The following is a 19,823-nucleotide window of genomic DNA, read 5'->3' as shown; positions in this document are numbered from 1 at the left end:
TGCAAATTTATAAAGAGCTAAACCAATTGTACAAAAAAAATCAAGGCATTTCCCAATTGATAAATGGGTTGGGGACATGAATAGGTGATTTTCAGATAAGGAAATCAAAACTATTAATAAGCACATGAAAAAGTGTTCTAAATCTCTTATAATCAGAGAGATGCAAATCAAAACAACTCCAAGGTATCACCTCACACCTAGCAGATTAGCTAACATGACAGCAAAGAAAAGTAATGAATGCTGGAGGGGGTGTGGGAAAGTAGGGACATTAATGCATTGCTGGTAGAGTTGTGAATTGATCCAACCATTCTGGAGGGCAATTTGAAACTATGCCCAATGGGCGATAAAAGACTGTCTGCCCTTTGATCCAGCCATAACACTTCTGGGTTTTGTTATAATTAAAATAGTTGGAGTAGTCATAAACTGTAGTGATTAAAATAGTGGATGATATAAATTATAGTAGATATAAGAGTGGATGAGTAAATTTGTGACCACAGAAAATATGTTTTCACTACAGTGTTTTGTTTTTAAATAGAATATAAGGTGGTCCCCAGGGAAATATTCCCAATTATGAAATATGCCCAAGTCAACTGAGTGTTATAGAGAATTTAATTAATAATACAATGAGGAATTAAAGAGAGAGAGAATAAGAAAAGAATAAGTATGAAGGACCTTAAGCCAACATGGCCTAGACCTGAGTCTTAAGAGAGAGATCAGTCAGTTCTTAATCACTCACCACAAGATCAGTCCAAGCAAGAATATAGACACCAGTTCAGCCAGCCATCCTTCTCCAGAGAGGGATTCTTATGACTGTCTTCAAGAGATTGTCCCAAGAGCCTGTTTCCAGAGCTCTCTCCCAACAGCCTCCTTCGAGACTATATTCAAGAGACTGTCCTCAGAGCCTCCTTAGAGACTCCTTATATAGGGAATTTTCTCCTATGTCACCTCCCCTAAGTTGTCCCATCTACCAATCACAGTAGACAGTTTTCAAAGACAGCCCATTTTTAGTTCACACCTAAGAAGCTGTAAATTTTTGAGTAATTCACACCAGGAAATCTCTGAGTAAGTTTCTCACCTCTTTGTTCCTTGTAAATTCACAAGTTGCTTGACCTTTATAGGTACTTATCACCCTTTTGTATTAGTCCTAAAATAGGCATGGCCTAAGAACTTTTTGTCCCACTATAAGTATGGGTTTAAGTACTTTTCATTGTTTAGAAAGGAGTTTACAACTTTATCTTCCCCTAAGGCATGCTTAAGTGTGGTGAAGTAGAGTTCTCACATTCCTGATCTAAGTAGAGTTCTCACATTCCTGATCTAAGTAGAGTTCTCACATTCCTGATCTAAGTTACTTTCACTGTCCAAATGGGGAATGGTCCCAAAGGGGAATATTTAAGGTTTACAATCCTAACCCTATGAAGTAGGGTCTGAAAAATTTTAAGGTTCACAGTTTGTACCCCAAAGAGATAACAAGGAAAAAAGACTTGTACAAGAATATTCATAGTTGCCTCTTTGTGTTGGCAAAAAGTTGGAAAATGAGGGAATGCTCTCCAATTGGGGAATGGCTGAACAAGTTGTGGTATCTGTTGATGATGGAATACTGTTGTGCAAAAAGCACTGGGGGACTGGAACAACCTCCAGGAAGTGATGCAGAGTGAAAGGAGCAGCACCAGGAGAACATTAAATCTATGTAATGGACTTATCTACTAGCAGCAATGCAATGATCTAGGACAATTCTGTGGGACTCATGAGAAAGAACGCTATCCACATTCAGAGGAAGAACTGTGGGAGTAGAAACACAGAAGAAAAACAACTGCTTCATCACATGGGTTGATGGGAATATCATTGGGCATGTAGATTCTAAATAATCACCCTAGTGCAAATATCAATAATATGGAAATAGGTCTTTATCAATGACACATATAAAATCCAGTGGAATTGCATTGTGGCTCTGAGAGGGGAGTGAGGATAGGAGAGGAAAAGAACATGAATCTTGTAACCACCGAAAAATATTCTAAATTAATTAATTAAATAAGATTTTCCAAATTAAGAAAAAAACAAAGGCCATTGTTAAAAAATATCTATTTGGTCCTTCTTGTTTTATTACAGTAAATGGATCACATCTTGCTCATAATCAAGCAAGTAGAAATATTATTAAAGGAATGCTGAAGACATAGAAACACCAGTGGTCACAAGGAAACTCCTTTAAGAAAGCATACCTACTACCACCTCTGCCCTGCTGTAATATTTAATGTGAGAAATGGGGAGGATAGGAAAACCTAGGGATAATTTGAGGTTTGTAGCAGGGTATGGAGGAGTTGAAGGGAGAGAAGGAATATTGCTTGGTGAGGCAAAGGAGAGAGAGATGCCCCCTGATGAGAGGAAGCAGCAGAGTTCCAATGAGGTCTGTTTGTCTTGAATGACTGAATTGAAGTTCAGCTCCCTCTATGACCAGAAAAGATAGCCCACTTATCTGACTATGAATTCAAATAATATAAAGTTTAATAACCAGTTGGGATTGGAGTTTTTTCCTCAGCTTCAGAGTTGAGGCCAGGCCCAGAGGCTGGCAGAGGGTTTCTCCCACTCCCGTCTACTCTATATCAGTCCTGCTTTGTCTAATTCAGAATCTTAGCAGTAGACAGAAAGCAAACAAGAACAGGTCTGACATTCAGAAGTGATTGGGCCTAAATCTTTGAGCTGAACCAAGAAGAGGCACACCACACCAGACTGGACTGAACAAGCTCCTCTCTCTTCCAACACCAGGAAGGAACACCAACCCCGGCAGAAAGGAAGTACTAGTCACAAGACCCAACTGCCACTCCTAGTTGCCCCTTTCCCCACCAACTGTTAGTCTAGTTTCCTTTCCACACTGCAGATCTTAGAGGAATTATGTACCTTTTAGTTTAATTGATGATCAGTGTACAGATAGAACCAGTTTGCTAAGATGTCATCAACCACATGGAAAATACTAGAGAACTGACTCTAAGAACAATTCTGGTCCTTTTACTCCCATTAATAAGTTCCTTCTAGGGCCTCTCCTGTGAGGAGAGGCCCAAGCTTATCTGTATAAAGGGAACATGTGCATTCTGGAATGCCAGAAACCTCATGGCTCTCTGGCACTCAAAATATGTTTGCCTCGTATCCACTATGACTCTTAGCATCCAGAAGACTGGCTTCTGATCTGGGCTAAGATTGAGTCCACTAAATCAGAAGGACTCAGAAAAAGTCATGTCAAAATACACTAAGTTTTGGGTCTACACTTCTGGGTACTCATGGTGGTCATCTAGACACCAGATACTTCCTCTCCCCAGCACACACCAATACAGACTACCTCAAAAGACCAAAAAACCATTCTCATAAGAACGGAGGGACTCTACAGTAGGGTGCAGCATTGAAGGTATGTGGGATTTGGGCATTTCCTCAATATAAGGGAGTGAAAAGGCTCCCAGCCAAATGTGAGCTGATCTACCCTCCCCAACCCCACCTATGGAGCCAGAGTCATAGCCAGTGTGCACCTGAATCTGTGAGTGAGTGGCACCTCTAGAGCAAGCAAGGGGCACCTCTAGGTCCTTGGGAGCAGACTAAGACCACCAAAGGCCTACCCATGAAAACAGCTAAGCAGCTACACCTGAATGCCAGTGGGTGGGGGAGCTCAGAGAGAGAGTTCTCCCAAATTCCTTTTATGACACAAATATGGTACTGATTCCAAAGCCAGGCAGGTCAAAAATGGAGAAAGAAAACTACAGACCAATCTCCTTAATGAACATAGATGCAAAAATCTTAAATAGGATACTAGCAAAAAGACTCCAGCAAGTCATCACAAGGGTTATCCACTATTGTTACAAGGGAATCACTTTAAAAGACTGATATATATTAATTTAAGGTCGCCAAGGAATTCAGCTATGTAATTCCTAAATGAAAACTCAAGTCAGCAGTAAATCTTTTATGGAGTTTTAATTACAATAGGAGTAAGAAAGGAAATAGAGATAGAGAGAGAGAAAAAGGGAGAGAAGGGAATAGGGCTTAAATACCCCTTCTGTTTAGGCTGGGCCAAAAGGCCCAAGCCCTTAGATAGCTGGGGCAAAGAAAAGAGATCAGTCCCTATTACTCACGTGACCAAAAATGGAGAAACAGTCTCTGGGGCCCCCACCTTCAGCTTCCTTCAGCGCAAGCTTCTCAGAGCACACCGCAACCACTCCGGCCAACTCCTCAACCCTCCCGAGTCTTCAGACCCCCCTGATCTTTCTGGAAACCATCCAAGTTGCCTCCCCTCAGTTCTCACATCTACCAATCACTGTCCATCAATTTCCCTGTGCCAATGGAGGCTCTAGCTTAACCCAGGACCGCCCAGAGGCTTTGCACATGTCTGTTGAAGGTCATATTTTCAAATAATTAAATCTTTGCTCCTTTGCTACAGCCCTTTCTAAATCCTGTTAACCTGAGTAGGGTAGAGATTGGAATAATTAAATTTTGATCTAGGCTGCAGCCCTTACTCAATCCTGTTAGGACTGAATAGGGTGGAGATTGATTCCAAGTATCTCCATTGTATCAATTCTAAAATCAATCATGACTCAAAGAAATTCCTGTTCTATGCTTAAGCATAGGTCAAAGTCCTTTCCATTGTTCAGCAAAGGGTTTCTGTCCTAAAGTAATCTTAAGAAGGGAAGGAGAAGGAACCTCCCATGCCAATGGGATTCACATTCCAATAGTCAAGACCCACTATCAATAGGAAATTTTTCAAGTATGAAATTTCCCAATGGTGAAATTTCCAACATTTATAAGTCTAAGAAATTTTGAGGTTTACAATCCCCCCTGATGATCATTGGGAGACTAGTCTCCCCATTGATCATTTAACATAATCATTTTGTAGTTCTAAATTCACTTCTAACTAAAGATATACACAATATTCAATTTCTAGGAGAAATTAGAATAGTGAGAGAGGAAATAGAAAAGAAAAGAAAGCAAAACCAATGTTTGCTAGGCGCATTGACAGAAAGCCAAATTAGGGGCAGTCCCTTTTGGCATAAATGTGTACAGTTACAATAAATGTTCAATCAAAAGTTCAGTCCAATCAATCACATCCAAAGTTCATTCTTGATCTTCTTGATGAAGTGTAGGTTTTCGGCATCTTTCTACAACAGTTCATTCTCTGGATATAAAAGTTTCAAGCTTCTTTCTTGAAGATCTTTTCTCGAACAAAATCAATCTTTGAATTTTTTTTTATATAAAAGTAAAATCTTAAACAAAATTCTTGGATTTTTATAAAAATACAATCTCAAACAAAAAAAAATTCAAAAATTCTTAGATTTTAAATTAAAATACAATCCCCCCTGAAGTAAGTATTTAAAAAAATATCAAGTTTAGGTCAGAATGCAATGTTCAGTTATGGGGGTGTATGTGTCAATTATCAAAAGAATAGAAAAATAATCAAAAACATAAGAAAAATCCAAAATAGACCTTGTATAGGTCCAGTTTAAAGTAATTTCTATCCCACAAGTATGTAGGACAGAATGCAGTAATATTTCACTTAGCCATTTGTAGCCAAGACTACAGGAAGTTGCCATAATATAAGAAGGAAAGAATTAGAATTCTATTTTGATGGGGAAATGTCATTCCCTTGTCTGATTTTTTTCCTTCAGAGATATAGGGAGCCAGCATGATAGTCAAGCTTTGTACTTGTTTGAGTACTTCGAAAAGAGTGTAGATACAAGGAAGTCCTACGACTTAAACATAAATTAAGCGTCGCAACCTCGAGTCTCACTTTAATATTTCTTGTGTGCTCTATTGGCACTATTCAGGTTTAGTCTGTGCTCCTTGTTTTTATCCCTTTTCCTGGAATCAGACACAAACATTAATCACAGTCCTATAATATTTTATCAAAAAATGGCAGGTTCCCATAGTTTAAAGCTTTTAGGCATATATTGATATTATAGCAAGAGTATATATATTAACTTGTATTACTGCAGGGAAAAAAATATTAATATTAATTATGTGTACCTTCAGTACAAAAATGAGAAAAAAAATCAAATATTCTGATCAAAAAAGAAAAGAAAAGAAATAAGAAAAAATAAGAAAAAAATCAGTAATTCAATATATTATTGAAAAAAAATATCCATTTGTCTATGGATTATTATCTCCAATTCATATGATAAGATAGAGTCACAATTCATATGATAGGATAGAGTCAATCAGTCTCAGCAGAAGATGCTTTCTTCACATGTGAGCACTGAATCCAAGAGTCTCTTTCTCCAATCTTTATAGATGTTGGAGTAGTTAATAATATTTGGAATGGTCCTTCCCATGAAAGTTGAGTTGCTCCAGTTCACTTGAAATTCTTGATATAAACTTTGTCTCCTGGGTTCAGGTCATGCAGAGAAAAGTCTAATGCTCCGGCTTGTACTGCAGCTCCGGATTCATGAAGTTCACGTAGTTTGTGCTGTAACTCCTGTATATAGGAAGCAATAGTAATATCTCCCCCTAATAGCGATGTATAAGCCGGGGAGAAAGGCTTAGCCTGTATAGGCGGATGTCCAAAAAGCATCTCAAATGGTGAAATATGTAAGTCTCCTCTAGGCCTGCTTCTAAGATAAAATAGGGCCAGAGGGAGAATTTCAGGCCATTTTAAATGGGTCTCAGTGCATAATTTGCCAATCATAGTCTTAAGTTCTTTATTCATCTTTCCTACTATTTGGAGAGGAGAAAAAAAAAACTGAAAAAGGTTAATTAACATCAACAAAATCAATACAATCTAAGAAGAATCATCTTTATTATACTGGGAAGTTCCCTGGGCACCCTCCTGAAGGGCACCTCTCTGAGGATCATTAGCACCTCGAGTATTTTTTGGACTAGCTCCATTTCTCATATATTGTTGTTGTTCATTATCATTATAATTTTCTTTAATTGGAACATTGTCTTTAAATTCCCAATTCCTATTTCTATAATTCTGGTTTCTAAAGTTCTTATTTCTATATTCATTATAGTTATTTCCATAGTCATTATTATAATTTCTAGAATTCTGGTTTCTATAACCATTATCATCATTTCTATAGTTATTATTTCTAAAACTATTATTAAACTGTGTATTCCTTCCAAACATCTTAGGAAAGGTTCTACAATCCATCATATTGTGGCCCTTCTTCCCACAGAAGTGGCAAGTAATGGATTGATAATTGGATTTCTGGAGAGGGGCAATTGTCGTTGATTCATTATCATGCCCACTTTCTAATTTAGTTATCCTATCTATTACACATCTCATTTTTTTCTTCATTTCCTCCATGTCATCATTATTTTCTTCTTCCTTTTCTTTGTTTCCCTTTAAAACATATATAGCTGTTTTTCGCAATTCTTCAAGGTCCATATCTGACCATCTTGGGCATTGTGTTCTAAAATAATTCTTAATTGCTTTGCAAGAATTGTTTACAAAGATTCTTCTAACTTGTCTTAAACTACTCTCTTTAGTAAGTCCCAATCTAAGTATCTGTCCCCAAACTCGATAATTCTGTCCATAAATCTGGAGGGTGTTTCTTCGTCCTTTTGCTTAATTTTTTCCAGTTCCATCCACTTATCTGTACTGTCTGCACATTCCTTCATGGCCGTGAGGATGGCCTCTCTACAACGGTATAGTTGTAGATAATCCTCAGGATTGTTATAGTCCCATTCGGGATCCTGAGATGGCCAATGTGCTGCATTACGCCCCCGGGTTTTGTTGACATGAGCAATTATTTTATTTTTTTCACGTTCACTTAAAAAAGCCTGGAGTAAGCTCTCAACGTCCTTGTAAGACGGATTATACTGAAAAAATATGTCTCCCATCTTTTTTGTTACTAGAAAAGGATTTTGTTCATATGTGGGGATATTTCATGTAAATTCATTTATTTCTTGGGGAGTAAACGGTATCCTATGTCTTAAAGTCACCACATCCCCATTCCGTCCTATTTCAGGTACTTCTCTTAGAGGAAACAGGCCTCTAGTTGAATTTTGTACCTGTGGGTCAGTTTGACAAGGACAGGTTTCTCTAGGAGGACAAGATCTCCCTTGCATTGGAATTTGGTTTTCTGTAGGAGAAGGAACATGAGAAACTGGGATTGCAGGGGAAGGGTTTTGGGGATTAAATTCAGTCAAGATTTGCACTACACGAGAGAAGCAGTCTGTTAACTGGGCTATAGGGAAGGTGTTTTCCATCTCTATTTCAGGGAAGGAAATTTCCTCATTCAAAGGTTCAGAAACAGGTCTGTTTCTGGTAGAGTGGTTGTTTGCCAATTGATCCTGTAAGAAACTTTTTAGATCTTCTAATTGGGCTTGCATTTTATCCTCAATTTTTCTTATTTTATCATCTCTAAATATAGTATTGAGGAGTACAAAAATGACAGTACCTAGTAATATAAAAATTCGGAGGTATCCTGCATTCCCCAATGCCCCTACTTCTTCAGCTGCCATATAATTGTCAAAGAATGTAGTACTCATTTTTATATATATATATTTTGTAATTTCACAAAACATGTGGGGAGCAGGGCAAAGCAACAAACTTTCCACAGGGTTTTTTTTGTTTTTTTTTTTTTTAATCCAGGATGTTGTTCCTTAAGGGAAAGGATATTTAGAAACAGCTCTTCCAGCCAGGACTTTAGAGTCCTGTTGCTGAGATTTAAAACAGCTGTTTTCTGTCTATCAGAGTCACACAGCTGGGAAGTATCCGAGGTCCGATTTGAACCCAGGACCTTCTGTCTCTAGGGCTGGCTCTCAATCCGCTGAGCTACCCAGCTGTCCCTTAAGATTAAAGGGAAGAAAAAGAAAAAACTGCTGATTCCAATTTAACTTAAGGAGAAAAGAGAAGAGAAAAAAAAAGTTTTTTATACTCACATGTTCTAGCAGCTGTGTCTTTAAGCCAAGTTTTTTTTTTTTTAAAGAAGGGACTAAGTGTGAGACGGTATAGTAAAAAAGCAAGGAATTTCAGAAGTTTTATTGAGAGGATTCTTTAGACTCCTGTGTGGTCAGCCACAATGTTACAAGGGAATCACTTTAAAAGACTGATATATATTAATTTAAGGTCGCCAAGGTATTCAGCTATGTAATTCCTAAATGAAAACTCAAGTCAGCAGTAAATCTTTTATGGAGTTTTAATTACAATAGGAGTAAGAAAGGAATTAGAGATAGAGAGAGAGAAAAAGGGAGAGAAGGGAATAGGGCTTAAATACCCCTTCTGTTTAGGCTGGGCCAAAAGGCCCAAGCCCTTAGATAGCTGGGGCAAAGAAAAGAGATCAGTCCCTATTACTCACGTGACCAAAAATGGAGAAACAGTCTCTGGGGCCCCCACCTTCAGCTTCCTTCAGTGCAAGCTTCTCAGAGCACACCGCAACCACTCTGGCCAACTCCTCAACCCTCCCGAGTCTTCAGACCCCCCTGATCTTTCTGGAAACCATCCAAGTTGCCTCCCCTCAGTTCTCACATCTACCAATCACTGTCCATCAATTTCCCTGTGCCAATGGAGGCTCTAGCTTAACCCAGGACCGCCCAGAGGCTTTGCACATGTCTGTTGAAGGTCATATTTTCAAATAATTAAATCTTTGCTCCTTTGCTACAGCCCTTTCTAAATCCTGTTAACCTGAGTAGGGTAGAGATTGGAATAATTAAATTTTGATCTAGGCTGCAGCCCTTACTCAATCCTGTTAGGACTGAATAGGGTGGAGATTGATTCCAAGTATCTCCATTGTATCAATTCTAAAATCAATCATGACTCAAAGAAATTCCTGTTCTATGCTTAAGCATAGGTCAAAGTCCTTTCCATTGTTCAGCAAAGGGTTTCTGTCCTAAAGTAATCTTAAGAAGGGAAGGAGAAGGAACCTCCCATGCCAATGGGATTCACATTCCAATAGTCAAGACCCACTATCAATAGGAAATTTTTCAAGTATGAAATTTCCCAATGGTGAAATTTCCAACATTTATAAGTCTAAGAAATTTTGAGGTTTACACTATGATCAGGTAGGATTTATACCTAGGAATGCATATTTATACATAGGAATGTATTTATACATAGGAATGCAAAGATGGTTCAATACCAGGAAAACCATCCACATAATTAACCATATCAACAAGAAAACCAACAAAAATCACATGATTATCTCAATAGATGCAGAAAAAGCCTTTGACAAAATATAATGCCCATTCCTATTAAAAACACTAGAAAGTATAGGAATAGAAGGGTCTTTCCTAAAAATAATAAACAGTATCTAAAACCATCAGCCAACATCATCTGCAATGGGGATAAACTAGATGCATTCCCAATAAGATGAGGAGAGAAACAAGGATGCCCATTATCACCTCTATTATTTAACATTGTACTAGAAACACTAGCAGAAGCAATTAGAGAAGAAAAAGAAATTGAAAGTATTAAAATTGACAATGAAGAGAAAGAGCTATCACTCTTTGCCGATGATATGATAGTCTACTTAAAGACTCCTAAAAAATCAACTAAAAAGCTAGTGGAAATAATCAACAACTTTAGCAAAGTTGCAGGATACAAAATAAACTCACATAAGTCATCAGTATTTCTATATATCTCCAACACATCTCAGCAACTGGAATTAGAAAGAGAAATTCCATTCAAAATCACCCTAGACAATATAAGATACTTAGGAATCTATCTGCCGAGACAAACACAGGAACTGTATGAACACAATTACAAAACATTTTCCTCACAACTAAAACTAGATCTGAGCATTTGGAAAAAACATTAACTGCTCATGGGTAGAACGAGCTAACATAATAAAAATGAACATCCTACCCAAACTTATCTATATATTTAGTGCCATACACATCGAAATTCCAAAAATTTTTTTTACCTTATTAGAAAAAAACCATAACAAAGTTCATTTGGAAGAACAAAAGAAAAAGGATATCCAGGGAAATAATGAAAAAAATGCAAAGGAAGATGGCCTTGCAGTCCCAGATCTCAAACTATTCTATAAAGCAGTGGTTATCAAAGCAATTTGGTATTGGCTAAGAGGTAGAAAGGAGGTTCAGTGGAATAGACTTAGGATAAGTGACCTCAACAAGACAGTCTATGACAAGCTCAAAGATCCCAGCTTTTGGGATAAAAATTCACTATTTTATAAAAACTGCTGGGAAAATTGGAAGACAGTGTGGGAGAGATTAGGTTTGGATCAATATCTCATACCCTATACCAAGATAAACTCAGAATGGGTGAATGACTTGAACATAAAGAAGACTGTAAGTAAATTATGTGAACACAGAATAGCATACATGTCAGACCTTTTGGAAGGGAAAGATTTTAAAACCAAGCAAGACTTAGAAAGAGTCACAAAATGCAAAATCAATAATTTGGAATACATCAAATTAAAAAGGTTTTGTACAAACAAAACCAATGTAACCAAAATCAGAAGGGAAATAACAGATTGGGAAACAATCTTCTTAACAAAAACCTCTGACAAAGGTCTTATTACTCAAATTTACAAAGAGCTAAATCAATTGTACAAAAAAATCAAGCCATTCTCCAATTGATAAATGGGCAAGGGACCATGAACAGGCAGTTCTCAGCCAAAGAAATCAAAACTATTAATAAGCACATGAAAAAGTGTTCTACATCTCTTATAATCAGAGAGATGCAAATCAAAACAAATGTGAGGTATCACCTCACACCTAGCAGATTGGCTAACATGACAGCAAAGGAAAGTAATGAATGCTGGAGGGGGTGTGGCAAAGTAGGGGCATTAATGCATTGCTGGTAGAGTTGTGAATTGATCCAATCATTCTGGAGGGCAATTTGGAACTATGCCACTATCCACATTCAGACGAAAAACTGTGGGAGTAGAAACACAGAAGAAAAACAACTGCTTGATTACATGGGTCAAGGGAAATATGATAGGGGATGTAGACTCTAAATGAACATCCTAGTGCAAACACCAACAACATGGAAATGGACATATGTAATACCCAGTGGAATAGCATGTTGGCTATGGAAGGGGCCAGGGGAGGGGAAGGAATAATAGAAAATTATTTTTTTAACCAAGAAATAATGTTTGAAATTGACCAAATAAAAAGATAATGTAAAGAAAATAGTTTGGGGTCTAAAAAGGAAGGAGGTCACTTTGGCCCTGGAATCATAGTAAGAGGAGACTACTAGGTGAATGTGAGCCTGGGCTAGCTAGGAAAGAAGGCTTGTGAAGGGAACAACCAGCCTGGTTCCTTTCTCTGACTCACTATTTCAATTGATTTAATAAATAATTATACATTAAGATATAGTCTCCAGAGAATTTTAATCTTAATAATCCTTTCCCACTTTTTTGAAATATTTGGACTATATACCTACTAATAGTATTGATAGACCAAAGGATGTGCAGAGGATAGTGACTTTGCAGTTATAAAATCTAATTGATTTTCAGAATGACTAGACCAAGACCAATTCACTGCTTTATCAATAGTTCATTAGTATTCATGTCATTCCAAATCCTTTTTAACAACTATAATTTTCTTTTTCTATAATCTTTGTCAATCTGATGGCTCTAATGTGGAACCTCAGTTATTTTAATTCACATATCTCTTATTAGTGATTTAGAGTATTTTTTCATATTAATGTTAATAGCTTGCCCTTCTTTTGAATCTAACTTATTAAATTGTATGACGATTTAGATACTAGAGAATAATTTTTCTTATATAACTTCATCAAATTCATATATGCCTTAGATATCATGCCTTTAATAGAAAAATTTGTGAAGAATTTTTCCCAGGTAATTATACTTATAGCTTAGAACCCAATCATTGATTCTTACATTTTTATTCACTTTTGAATCCCCACTTTTTGATTCAACTTTTAAAGTTGATATTTGCTTTTCATATGACTTTTTAAATTAATGGAATTTTATTTTCCTTCCCCCCCCCCGTCAAAAACCAGATCCTTATAATGAATACACGCAATTAAAGAAAGCCAATTCAATCATTTAATGTGTCCAAAAATATGTTAATATGTTAATATAGAGTTTATCATCTATCTCTCTATCAAAAAGTAGATAACATGCTGGAATCATGGATGGTGGTTGTATCATTCAGAGTTTTCATGGCTTTCATGGTTGATATGGTTTTTTACAGTACTATTACTTTTGTATAAATTGTTTTCTTGGCTGTGTTCATTTTATTTTTTATCATCCATTTATAAAAGTGTTCAAACTTGGTTAGTTTTTATAATATTGAAGTATTTTATATAAATTTTTCTTCTGGTTCTGCTCACTTCACTATGGATTAATTCATACAAGTCTTTCCATGCCTCTATGAAATCATCAATTTCCCCATCTTTAATAACACATCTATATTTCATTACTTGAAATGCCACAGAATGTCAACCCATTCCCCAATTGATGGGAACCTCCTTATTTTCCAGTTTTTTTCCACCATGATAAGAATAGCTATAAATATTTTTGTACCCATAAGATCTTTTCTCTTTCTTAGATCTTTTTGGAATCGAGGCTTGCCAATAAAGGCTTGCCAGTGGTACAACTGAGTCCAAAAGCCATGTATCACTTCATAACTTTCTGTATAATTCCAAATTGCTTTTCAAAATGGCTAGACCCATTCACAAGTTCATCAATAGTACCTTGGTGCATCTGCTTTCCTGTAGCCCCTCCAATATTTGTCTTCTTACATTATATTTGCTAATTCGATAGTTGTGAAGTGGATGCTCATGATTGCTTTATTTCTCTAATTTATTTATATACATATATTATATATATTTTATATATATATATATATATATATATATATATATATATAGAGAGAGAGAGAGAGAGAGAGAGAGAGAGAAATAATATTACTCTAATTATTTGTGATTTGGAACATTTTTTTATTTGGCTAGAGATTTTTCAACCTTGAACACTACCTGTGTTTAGGTCTTTTGGACCACTTACCATTTATATAATGGTTATATAATTGTTATCTCATCTTGTTCTATATTTTTTTTCATTGTTTAGGAAGGATAAACGGGGAGAAAAGTCAGGCTTTGAATTACTTCTAATAGTTCCTCAAATTCTTTTAATTACTCTTTTTTTCCACCTAGGTAGGTGATCCTTTGGCTTCCCAATACTTTGTCCAATGACAGTATGTTCTGTAGGAAAACTCTAATTATATAGTCTAATCCTCTAATTTTATAGACAAACTGAAGTCTAGAGGCCTTAAAGTAATTTGCCCAAGAAAATACAAGTAATTTTAAAAGAACCACCTCATGCCCTGCAGAATGTTTTTATTGTAGTGATATCATATTATATCAGAGTTTGAGTTTGAAAGAGCATGAATCCTACAATTTATAATCCATTGTTAAAATCCTAAATCTAAAAGTTACTAAATTATACCTTTTCAGGTCTTCTTTGGGCTTTGGTTTCCTCATCTATAAAATAATGAGGTTGGACTAAGTAGACTCTATGGCCTCAAAATCTATTTATGACCCTTGATAAATCATATTTCAATATTAAAAATTATCTAATCTCTATCTTAGGCAGCAAAAATATATTACAAAGGCCAGGAGAGGTCCTAATTTATAGACTATTTTAGATCATATTCTAACAGGATTGGTTATCTGGTTTCCTATTTAATGCCATATTAAAACTAGTCATTTAGAAGATAAAGAATAGATAAGGTGGCAGTAAATTGTACAAATGGAATTGGAATTTATAGAACACAGAATCCTGATTGCAGCAAAAAATGATATATGACTATAAGGGGTGGTAATGGTAATAGAAAATTTTACCAGGTGTTTTGCTATGTAGGCTAAGCTAGTTTTTTTTTTTCTTTAAAAGTCATTGAAACAGTGCTTGCTTCACAACTTCATTGTAAAAGTGAGTTGTATAATATATACTAAAATTGGAAAGATATAGAAAGTAATATGCTCACTACACAAGGATGACATGCACATTCCTGGTGTTCCATATTTTTAAATAATTAATCCAAATGATAGCCCTTTTTCATATGGATAAATTTGGGATATTGGTGCCTAATATATAGTCTTGCAACAGGACTTATGGTGCCAAAATTGGCACCATGCTTACCATTGATGCAAAGATACTAATGGTACCTTGAATAGAAAAGAAATCATTGAAACATTCTCCTCAAAACTTAAGTAGTTCAGGTTATTAAAGATTATAGTTTCTGGTTTACCAAGAACAAAAGGGCCAGGGCAAAATGAGTTTCCTGAGACTTCTGAGTAGCCGACCAGCATGATCATCACTGCCAAAAGAAAGTTGCACCCAAAAGAATCAACATTGTATCCAGAAGACCATTCTTGTGCTTTTAAGGCTACATATGACTCTTTTTGTTAACTATTAGATGTACAATGAGTGTTTTGTTTTATTCCAATCTCAAACTGAGTTTCTAGATCTGCTTAAATCTGGCTATGGTAGAAGAAACTGAAAAATATAAAAAAATTGATAGAAGAACTTAAAAAAACTATTAATATGAAACATTTAGGATAGGAAAAAACAGCTTCAATAACCTCTGAAAATATCACAGTTTTACAGGTCAGTTTAATAATTAATGTTCATAATTCTGATTTAAAGACCATAAGAAACAAATTAAATTGTATATAGTATCTTAAATTATAAGATGTAGCATAATGTATGTTATCCTAATTCCCATAAATTGATTAAAATTTACTTGGAATCTACTTGCCAAGACAAACGTAGGAATTATGCGAACAAATTACATGTGAATAAAAAAGTGATTTTCACACAAATAAAATCAGATGTAAACAAATAAAATTCGTTATAATCAACTGGAAAACTATTAACTGCTCATGGGAAGGCTGGGATAATATATTGAAAATGACAATTCTACCTAAATTAATTTACTTATTCAATGCCATAACAGTCATACTACCAAAAATTATTTTATATAACTAGAAAAAAATTCATCTGGAAAAACAAGAAATCAAGAATATCAAGGGAATTAGTAAAAAAAAAAAGAATGTGAAGGAAGGTGGAAAAATAGTAGTAGATCTCAACTATCCTATATAAAACAGTAATCATCAAAAAGTCTAGTATTGGCTAAGAAATAGAATGGTAGATCAATGGAATAGATTAGAGGTAAATGATTTTAGCAATCTAGTGTTTGATAAACCCAAAAATCTCCAGTTTGGGGGATAAGAACTGACTTCATTACAAAAACTATTGGGAAAACTGGAAACAATATAGCAGAAACAAGATATAGACCAATACCTCCTACTCTATCCTAAGATAAAGTCAAAATGAGCACATGATTTAGACATAAAGGATGATACATAAGTAAATTAGCAAAATATAGAATAGTTTATCTGTCAGATGTATGGATAAGGGAAACATGTCTTACCATATGTTAAATGAGTAATTATAATTATATTAAATTAAAAAGGGTTTTGGAAATTATGAAGATGTCCATTAATTGGGGAATGACTGAACATATTGTACTATATCTATGATGGCAAATCTATGGTACACATGCAAAAAAAAAAAAGACATGCAGAACCCTCTCTGTGGGCACACCTGCAGTCATTTTTTAACCAGAAAGCCAAAGGGTCTCAGGGTGAAGCTGTTCCCCTCCCCCTCTCCATGGGCTTGAGAATGAGGACATTCCTCACTCCCCCACCCCTCTACCCAGCAGCCCAATAAGAGGAATTCCTCCCTCCCGTATCTGGGGTAAGGCACTTATGGGGGGAGAGGGAGGTGAGGGTGTGGCACACTCAGCAGCCTGTTGAGTCTGTGGTAAAAGAGATTCCTGTGGTGGGGTTGAGAGGAGCTAGTTTGAGGGTAGCATAGCTCACAGCATGGAACATAGCTAGAGGGAAGGGGAGGATTGGGGCCACTCTCCTCTCATCACCTGCCCCTCTACCCAGCAGCCCAATAAGTATGAGGCAAGAGTGGGGGAGTGAAAGGGGGTGGGCATGCAGCACTAGGGTTCTTGGGAGGGTAGGGTGTGCCACTTGGTGGGATGAGGGGCTGGCACAGCACTTAGTTTAGGTATGGGATAGGGGCAGAACCCAGCACTCTAATCTCTAAAAGGTTCACCATCACTATGCTGTACAATGGTGATGGAATACTATTGTGCTGTAAGAAATGATAAGATGATTTCAGAAAAAGCTGGAAATATCTATGTAAACTGATGCAGAGTGAAATAAGCAGAACCAATCAAATATTGTATAGAATAACAGCAGTCTTGTGAGATGATAAACTGTGAAAGATTCAGCTACTTTCAACAATGATCCAAGACAATTCTGAAGGACTTATGACAAAGAATACTATCACCTGCAAAGAAAGAAGTGTTTGAGTTGGAATGCAGATCAAAGCATACAATTTTTCACTTTAGTTTTTGTTTTTATTTTGGGGTTTTGATTTCATATGAATATTCTCTTATAACAATGAACCATATGGTAATATGTTTTGCATGGTAATACATATATAATCCAGATCAAAATGCTTACCATCTCTGAGAAGGGGAGGGAAGGGAGAAGGGAAACAATTTGGATTGCATTACTTCAGAAAATTTATGTAGATAATTGATATAACATATAATTGATAAAATGAAATATAAAAAAAGAAATGGAGTTCTTAAAATGATTAAAATTCTTTTTTGAGTCATGCACTTAGAATGATTAGCTTCAGTTTTAGATAGAAAATCTGTATCTCATTTTGTGAAAAAGTAGCACATAGTTTTACCATAATATTTTTTATAATTCATTATTCACCTATTCTCAAGTGGAAAAATTGGGCATTTTTCTGATAATGACTTGCTGAAAGAAGGGAGATATGATATAAATGCCTTGGGCAATATATATTATTAAGTAGGAAAACAAAATATGAACAACTTTTTCTGAAAAAAAAAACACCATTTCCTTTTAAATGTATGCCATGAAGAGTTTTTTCCCCTCTTTTGAAGAATTACATAAATCTTCTTTCCATATAGACATATAAACATTTTTATCTTAATGAGTACCTTAAATTTTCTCTTTCTCTCTATTACCTTTTTGAGCTTCTCTTGTGTGGCATTTAAAATTTAGTTTCCTCTAGAAGTATTATATTGTATGAGGTTTATTAAAGATTAAGAATTTAAGAAAATACAAGTAAGAAAGCACATGCCTAGGAGGGACAAAAGGCCCATTCAATTTAATTTACATCATGAGAGATGCGTCTGCTTGTAAGTGGAAGTAGGAAGAGGGCCCAGTAGGCTTTTACAGACAGTTAAATAGAAATTTTTATCTCGTCCAGGTGGAAATCTCACTGAGATTAGAGGGCATCTCAGGAACAAGAAAGAGCAAGGAGTTCTGGGGATTGAAGTCCAGGGTTCAAATCTCCATTTTTACATTTCCTCATCTGATCCTCTGTCTGATCCTGTTGATTATATTTTCCCCAAAAGGATCATGAAAATATAATCAACTTAAGGATTACAATAATTTGAGGATAAGAGGAAAAAAAAGAACAAAACCAATAATTGCTAGACGCATTGACAAACAGCCAGTTAGAGAGGTAGTCCCCTTTGGCATGAAAGCATAAATACAAATAAATAAATGTTCAATCAACCACACCCAAAGTTCATTTTGATCTTCTTGTGCAGCTTCTGGTCTGGAAGCTTCTTTATGATGTCTTCTCCAAAAGTTCAGTTTCTGGATTCAGAGAGGTAGCATCTTTCTTTACCTAAAATTCTTCTTAAAAGGAATGTAAACTTTGCAATTTAAATAACAATATTTTTTACATTTCCCCATCTTGAGGGTGATTGAAAAATATAGGATTGAAAAATATAGGATCACTTAAGGATGCATGGCTGAGTTATGAGGTATATGAATCAATTGGCAAGAGATATTAAAAAGACATTAGAAAAATCCAAATAAAAAAATTACTGGATGAAAATATAGAGTATCAAAGTCTTATGTGTAAAAATTCTAAGTCAAGGAAAAATAAATCTATAACAGGTCCTTGAATCAGGGCCCAATAAAATGATCTAAGCAATGATGCATTTACCCAGTCAGTAGCCAGGACTACAGAAAGTTTGCACACTATGAAAGACAGAAAAGGGACCAGATTATCGGAGCCAAGTAGGAGCCAAGTTTAGGGATACTCTTCTGTAAGTATTTTCAGAGTGAGTGTGGACACAAGGAAAGCCTATGTCATAACAAATGTTAAACATAGCAACTTTGAGTCTTCACACTAGGTTCAAGACCTTTGTAATGGCTTAGAAGTGCATCAATCCATCCTGGATTGGTTTATCTTTGGCCCTATGCAATGGCTCTTTTGTGTATATCTTGTCCTGGAATCAAACAGAATCATTAAGCAGAGTCCCATAATTTTTTTAAACAATTAGTGGCATCATTTTTATAGTCTCAAGCATTTAGGGCGTGCATTGACATTATAGCAAATGTATTTTAAACTTATATTAATTTAATAGTAATTTAAAAGTAATTTAAACTTATATTAATAAACTTATATATTACTGCTAAATCAAAAAGGTTAAAGATTTTTAATGCTGATGACATGTGCTTCAAATATAAAAAGGAGAGAAAAAAATACAAAGAAAACCCTGAAATAGTATATTGCACATGCAAGAAAAATATAATAAAAGAGTTTTAAAAATAAAAATGTAGCTTATAATTATTGACACACTGTGTCAGCTAAGAAAATACAGAATGCAAGGCTCTCTCACTAAAAATGAGATCCATTTCCTCTTCATACCTGGCCATGATCCACTGTGAATACAAGCAAATTAATTGAACAAGGTAACATTTTTTGTTTTTAAAGAACAGTAGTACAAATATGTAGATATCAGTATCCCCAAAATTCTCAATAGCCCAATTAATTACAAAAGCAAAC

The sequence above is a fragment of the Monodelphis domestica genome, chromosome 1, assembly GCF_027887165.1.
Source record: "Monodelphis domestica isolate mMonDom1 chromosome 1, mMonDom1.pri, whole genome shotgun sequence".
In the NCBI taxonomy this organism is placed as follows: Eukaryota; Metazoa; Chordata; class Mammalia; order Didelphimorphia; family Didelphidae; genus Monodelphis; species Monodelphis domestica.
This window is presented reverse-complemented; position numbering follows the sequence as displayed.